Genomic DNA, 7,994 nt, shown 5'->3' with positions numbered 1-7,994 from the left:
CTTAGTGGTCTATCTGTGAGACATAGAGGATACCAAAAGGTATAAAGTCAGGCGAAAAAGTTAGTTCAGATGCCAGTGGGGCCCATGGTCCTTTGCTTTCTGCTCTTCCCACAGCTCCTGAATCTCACTTTTTCTTGACTTTGTCACTGTAACCCCCACCCTTCCAACCTCTATGTCCTGACAGAGTCCTAACTTTACCATCTCCCTCCCTGATGGGTACAGGCTTCTGGAGGTGGGAGGGTAAAGAGATCCCAGAAGCTATAATGTAAGTAATTGAAAACTATTGTTTCCATTGCCTATTCTATGAACATTGCTTCTCCTATGCACTATTAACTTTCATCAAACATTGGGGTGCCTGGAGGACTCAGTTGGTTAAGCCTCCAACTCTTTTTTTTTTTTTTAAAGATTTTATTCATGAGAGACACACAGAGAGGCAGAGACATAGGCATAGGGAAAAGCAGGCTCCATACAGGGAGACCGATGTGGGACTCCATCCTGGGACTCCAGGATCACACCCTGGGCCAAAGGCAGATGCCCAACTGCTGAGCCACCCAGGCATCCCAAGCCTCCAACTCTTGATTTCTGCTCAGGTCTTGATCTCAGGGCCATGGGATAGAGTGCCGTGTCGGGCTCTGCCCTCATACAGAGTCTGCTTGTCCCTCTCCGTCTGCACCTCCCTGCCACTCATGCTCTCTCTGTAGAATCAATCCTTTTTTCTTTTATTGTTTTGTTTTTTTTTAATTTTTTAAATTTATTTATGATAATCACACAGAGAGAGAGAGAGAAAGGCAGAGACACAGGGAGAAGGAGAAGCAGGCTCCATGCACTGAGAGCCCGATGTGGGATTCGATCCCGGGTCTCCAGGATCGCGCCCTGGGCCAAAGGCAGGCGCCAAACTGCTGTGCCACCCATGGATCTCCCCCCCTTTTTTTTTAAGAGTCCCTTTATGGGGTACCTGAGTTACTCAGTCAGTTAAACATCTGGCTCTTGATTTGAGCGTCCAGCTTCAGTTCAGGTTATGATCTCATGGGTCCTGGGATCCAGCCCCTCATTGGGCTCCTCGCTCAATGGCAGGGAGTCTGCTCAAAGATTCTCTCCCTCTGCCCCTCCCCCCACTCATGCACCCTCTCTCATTCTCTCAAATTTGAGAGATGTGGCCTCGATTCCAGGACCCTGGGATCATGACCTGAGCTAAAAGCAGACACTTAAACAACTGAACCACCCTAAGTAAATAAATCTTAAAAAAGAAGGGTCCTTTTATTCCATTTCCTTGCTGTTGCTCCAGGCAGTGATGCTATGTAGGATTATTCAAATCAGTAACGGTCCCACAGATTTTTAGTGTTAAAAGAGAGACCTCAGAGTTCATTTATTTCCCATCAAATCAGGAACATCTTTTAGAACATCACTGAAAGGGGGTACCCAACTGAAGCTTAACATTTCTTTATTAGAAGGGATCCCATTCCACTGTTGGATGACTCAAGTGTTTACAAATATTTGTTGTTAAATATTCTGTCATTTACTATGTGCTTAACATGCATTAGGACATAATATATATATATTATATATATTCATACATAAAAACACTGAGTTGTACACTTTTATTTTATTTATTTTTTATGATAGTCACAGAGAGAGAGAGAGAGAGAGAGAGGTAGAGACATAGGCAGAGGGAGAAGCAGGCTCCATGCACCGGGAGCCCGACATGGGATTCGATCCTGGGTCTCCAGGATCGCGCCCTGGGCCAAAGGCAGGCGCTAAACCGCTGCGCCACCCAGGGATCCCTGAGTTGTACACTTTTAAATGGTGAATTTTATATAGATTAGATGTAATTTTTTAGAAGATTTTATTTTTATTTGACCCCCAACATAGGGCTCAAACTCATAATCCCAAGATCAAGAGCCACATGCTCCATGGACTGAGCCAGCAGGTGTACCTACATCTCATTTTTTTAAAAGATTTTATTTATTCATGAGAGAGAGGCAGAGACACAGGCAGAGGGAGAAGCAGGCTTGCCAAGGGGAGCCCGATGCAGGACTTGATCCCCTGATGATGGGATCACGCCCTGAGCCAAAGGCAGATGCTCAACTGCTAAGCCACCAAGGCGTCCCTAGATCACAATTTTTAAAATGAAGATTGTCTAAAACCAAGAACCAACATTATGTTACAAGGAAAATGACTGTATTTTAGTCATTCCTCACAAAATTAAAAAATGTTTTTTAAATGTTTTAAAATAAATGTTAATATATAATATTGTATTAAAAATCCTATCGTAACAAATAGGGCATACTATTTGGAAAGAAGAGAAGGATGGTTTAAACAGGTGAAAGGGATTAAGAGCACTTCTCATGATAAGCACTGAGTAATGTATAGAATTGTTGAATTCTATTGTACACTTGAAACTAATATAACACTGTTAATATTTGAACTAAAAAAATAAAAATTTAAAACAACAGTAATAAAAAAACAACAAAAATCTACTTGGAAAGAAAAACTAGAGGGGCGCCTGGGTGGTTCAGTCAGTTAAGTGTCTGACTCTTGATTTCAGCTCAGGGTTGTGAGATTTAGCCCCGAGTTGAGCTCCACACTCAATACAGAATCTGCTTGAGATTCTTTCTCCCTCTCCCCTTCCCTCTACTCTCTTGATCTCCCAAATAAATACATAAAAATCCTTAGAAAAACTAGAAATATTTTTAGACACAATTGTATACCTAGAAACTCCAAAAGAATAAACTAGAATTAGAGATAACAAAGGATTTCCACTAAATACAAATAGAGGAGGGATGGAGACAGAAACCTGGGAAACAGGAACATTTATGGGATAGGAAGAAGAGGAACCGGAAAGAAGCCTGAGAGGGAAGAGCTGAAGAGACAGTGGATAATCATTGTAATGCCCTTAAAGCCAAGATAGAATTTCAAGAAAGAGATGGTCCAGTCAGATCTGGATTGGAGCATCCATTTAGCCTAGTAATCAGAAATCAATAAACCTTATAAAACAGAGCAAGGAAATATTTTTAATAAATCTTACATATGCTATCCACACAGTAGATGCTCATTGAGCAGCATCTTTGAGTAGCTTTGCTCAGAGTGAATCTGAGGATCAGCAGAATTGGCTTCACTTAGTAACTTGTTGGAAGTGCAGAATCACAGGTCCCATCCTTACGGTCTATTGAATCAAGTGTTAAAGTTCCCAAAGCACTTCTTGGCTCTCTATAGCTGACTTTTTCAAATGAGTGGTCTATGCTGCTTCATTCTTTAACTGCTTAATGAAGATGATCTGGTTTCAATTCTACCAGAATTGAAGTTTATTCAACAAATACTTGTTGAGTTCCTATGTTCCAGACACTCTTTTAGGCATTAGGATATATCCATGAATGAACAGGACAGAAATCCCTGCCCATCCCGACTAGTTCTTCATAAGATCACCAGGTAATAAATGATAAGTTCAATAAAGACTGATTTTACCTCCTCCCATTTCCCCCCAAATTATCCTTTTAGCAGCCCAGAGCCATGTGATAATAACTGCACAAACCAAAAACAAGCAAAACCTTTTCCGACTAAATAAAAATATTCTCAGGTTGAAAAATCAAGCCTCACTGGTCATGAAGCATTATGCTTCCTCTTCCTTTTTATCCTTGCCCTGAGTATTCTTGCCATAGGAATCCCCCACTACTCATAAAGAAGAGATCAAAGCTCTATGCCAGATAATAATGAGCGTTCTTCAGGAACATTTTGCAAGTGATGTTGCGACTTAGATATTGTTGTGATATAACAAAATTAAAATTTTTTCAAATATGGTTTGTATTGTGCTTTTATTTTAGTATATGTGTTGCCAAAGCGAGCACTTGTGCTTTTATTTTAGAACATAGTTTTCCCCCTTTGATCTCTAGTTATTACTTACATCTTCAAATATCATACTGGAACTCAAACCAATGTGTTGCCACTTGGAGGAAAAGTTGTTTGTTTTGTTATAGCATAAAGTCTATAAAAAAATAACCCAAGAAAGAAAGAAAAAAAATTATAATAAGAGTACAGCTTCTACCTATTGTATTACCATAGTAACTTTTATTTTTTAATGTTCAACATGGATTATTGGTTATGAATCTATATTAGTTTTGCTTTGTTATAATTTCTCCATATGCTATCACTGTGTCTTAAATTTAATATGAAAGTTTTAAGTTTTTAAAAAATTTATTTTTTAAACATTTTTATTTATTTATGATAGTCACACACACAGAGAGAGAGAGAGAGGCAGAGACATAGGCAGAGGGAGAAGCAGGCTCCATGCACCGGGAGCCCGACGTGGGATTCGATCCCAGGTCTCCAGGATCGCGCCCTGGGCCAAAGGCAGGCGCTAAACCGCTGCGCCACCCAGGGATCCCAAAAACTTATTTATGTATTATACTTTTTTCTTTGTATTATACTTCCAAAGTTTTAAAATGTCAGACAATCAGTAGGTCTCAATCCACCTCATTTCTTGAGCTTTTGCGCTAGTTGGCTTAATGTTCACAAAGGGATTCATTTCTCTTTTCAACAAAAGTTTTAATGTTCTTTACATCCTAGCTATGATGTTCAGTTTTGAAGACAGAAAACTGTTCAGTGTATGAATGCAAGCCTTTTTAAAGGCCACTTTTGGAGAGATTTCTATTTTTTACCATGACAAGTAGAAATCTTCACAATGTTAACATTTGTATTCTTCTTATTTAGGTGACTTACGGTGGGATGAACATTTTCAACTTTTTTTTCTCTTTTTTTTTTTTTTTTACAGAAAGCACACGTGTAAGTTGGGAGGGAGGGGCAAAAGGAAAAGGAGAGAGAGAATCTTAAGCAGGCTCCCCACTCAGAGCAAAGCCCAACACAGGGCTCACAACCGTGAGAACCAAAATCAAAAGTCAGACACTTAACTGATGTAGCTACCCTGGGGTGCCAAACATTTTTAACTTTTTGTTTTAAAATAATTTGAGATTCAGAGATGAGATACAAATGTAGTGATTATGTACCTGTCACTTAGCTTTCTCTAATATTAACATCTTTTTAAATTATTTTTTTTGTTCATGAGAGAGACTGAGAGAGAGGCAGAGACACAAGCAGAGGGAGAAGCAGTTTCTCTGAGGAGAGCCGTACGTGGGACTCGATTCCAGAACTCCAGGATCACGATCTGAGCCAAAGGCATACACTTAACCATTGAGCCACTCAGGTGTCCCTCTAATATTAACATCTTACATAACCAAGATATAATAATTAATAAATTAACATCGGTAATATGCTATTAATTTAGGTAAGGACTTTACCAGAATTTCATCAGTTTTTCCAACAATGTCCCTTTTCTGTTCTGTGCCAGACCAAGATTTGACATTGCATTCAGTTGTCACGTCTCTTTAATCGCCTATGGTTGCCATAGTTGCCTTAATCCCTCCGTATCTTTCAAGACCTTGGTATATTTGAGGACTTCTGGTCAGATATTTTGCAGAAATGGTTCATCTGTTATTTTCACAGATTATTTTGAGGTTTTGAACTTTTAGAAGAATACCATTCAGGAGAAGCGGCCTTGCCAGCACATCACCTCGGGAGGTATATCATAGTGATATATGTTAAAACTGGTGATGTTAACCTTGATCCCTTAGTCAATGTGAAGGCAACCAGGTTTCTCCACTATGTAGTTAACTTTCTCCCCCTTTATAATTAATAAACACTTGGAAGGAGATACTACAAGGTTATGCAAGTATCTTGTTTTTTCTTAAACTTTTCCCTACTAATTATAGTTCATCAGTGAATCTTGTTTGCAGTAATTACTAAGGTGGTGTTCTATTTTTCTTGTTCCTTCTGTATTTATTAATTGGAATTATTTTTGTAAAATATTGTCCCATCTCTGAGGTGAACATTTTAAGTCTTTTTTTAAATTTTTATTCATTTATTCATAGAGACACAGACCTTAGAAGGAGAAGCAGGCACCATGCAGAGAGCCTGACATGGGACTCGATCCAGGGTCTCTAGGATCACACCCTAGGCTGCAGGCGGCACTAAACCGCTGAGCCACCAGGGTTGCCCTTAAGTCTTTATCTTAGTAGAAGTAGCAATTTCATCACCATGGTAGAGTTCATAGTCCGTATAATATAGGCCAGGAATGTGTAGGTAGAATGAATTTATTTATTTGACAAATTCTTTGCTTAATACTATGTGCCAGTAACTGTTAGGCACTTGGGGTAGAACAAGGCATAGTCTCTTCTCGAGACCTTATATTCTGGTCTAATATAAGATGATACTTAGATTTCTGTATTGAAGACTAGGTAGATTGCTCTGAGCATATGACATATGACTCCACAAAAGCCTTCATAGGATCAAATAATACTTTATCTGACTGACTAATGTCCCTATTTTTAATCTTCTCCTCGGTGAGGACAAACTGGACTTCCTCCCCTTAACCTCTGTGTCTGTCCCCTCAACATTTCTAACCAGATGTCTTCACTGCTTCACTTCCTCCACCCAAATTTCACACTAATTTCTCTTGTTGGCCAACCACAACATGGAGCCATACAGGGAAAGAAATTCTGGGAAATGTTTCCAGTTTAGCTAAACTGACAAAGTTCAAAACCGCTATAGATCATTTGGCCATTGCACTTTCATTGACATTTTTTCCTCCTTTGGCTTCATGACACCACTCCCTTCAGGTTTTCCTTTGGATTGCTTCCCTTCCACTTTTGTTGCTAGCCATCTTCTTCCCAAGCTTTTAATGTGTGTCCTCAGCCATTTTTGCTTCTTATTCTACAAACGCTCACTAACTAGTTTTGTCCACTTTAATGGTTTCAACTGCTATTTGTATGCTGATGACTTCCAATTCCATTTTCAACCCAGATCTCTCTTAGAAACTCCAAGGAAAATATTCATTTGTCTATCCTTAGGGATTTCATTTGTATATCCTTAGGTACTTCATTCCTAATATGTCCAAAACTGAATGATTACCATTCTTTCAAAACTGGTCTTCCCCTTCTAATCCCAATAAGGACCGCCAAGCAATTTCCCTAGGTTAGAGAAGTGCTCAGTGATCCCTTCCCTACTTTACTTAACTAGTTTCATGGTTTTTTTCTAAAAATCTTTCACTTAAAACACTGCTTCTTGTACTGGTTTTGGTATGAAGATTCTTAGTTGCAAAGAAAGAATTCATCTTGAGCTAGTCTAATCATAGTAGTAGTAACATTTAGTAGATCTGTACCAATGCCTGGCACATCATAGGTACTTTATTTATTTTTATTTTTTTTTAAAGATTTTATTTATTTATTCATGATAGACACAGAGAGAGAGAGAGAGAGACAGAGACACAGGCAGAGGGAGAAGCAGGCTCCATGCAGGGAAGCTGATGCGGGACTCGATCCTAGGTCTCCAGGATCACACCCTGGGCCGAAGACAGGCTCTTAAACCGCTGAGCCACCCAGGCTGCCCCATAGGTACTTTAAAATGCAAGGGAATGGGGGTGGGTGGCTCAGCTGGTTAGGTGTCTGATTCTTGGTTTTGGCTTAGGTTCTGGTCTCAGTGTTGTAGGATCAAGCTCCACCTGCCTCCACCTCCCCACCCTCACCCCCATCAAGCCCTGCATCAGGGTCTGTGCTCAGAGTGGAGTCTCTGCTTAAGATCCCCTCTCCATCTCCCTTTGTTCACACATGTGCATGCATGCTCTCTCTCTCTCTTTCTCTCTCTCTCTCTCAAATAAGTAAAGTAAATCTTTAAAATGCAAGGGAATTGGGGAGCCTAGGTGGCTCAGTCAGTTAAGCGTCTGCCTTTGGCTCAGGTCATGATCCCAGGGTCCTGGGATTGAGCCCACATCTAGCTCTTTGCTCAGTAAGGGGCCTGCTTCTCCCTCTTCCTCTGCCTACTGCTCTGCCTACTTGTGCTCTCTCTCTCTCTCTCTCTCTGTATGTGTGTGTGTGTCAAATAAGTAAATAAGATCTTTTAAAAATAATTAAAATAAAATCTTAAATAAAATAAAATGCAAGAGAATGAAC

The sequence above is a fragment of the Canis lupus genome, chromosome 32, assembly GCF_048164855.1.
Source record: "Canis lupus baileyi chromosome 32, mCanLup2.hap1, whole genome shotgun sequence".
Taxonomy (NCBI): domain Eukaryota; kingdom Metazoa; phylum Chordata; class Mammalia; order Carnivora; family Canidae; genus Canis; species Canis lupus.
Note: the sequence above shows the minus strand (reverse complement) of the source record.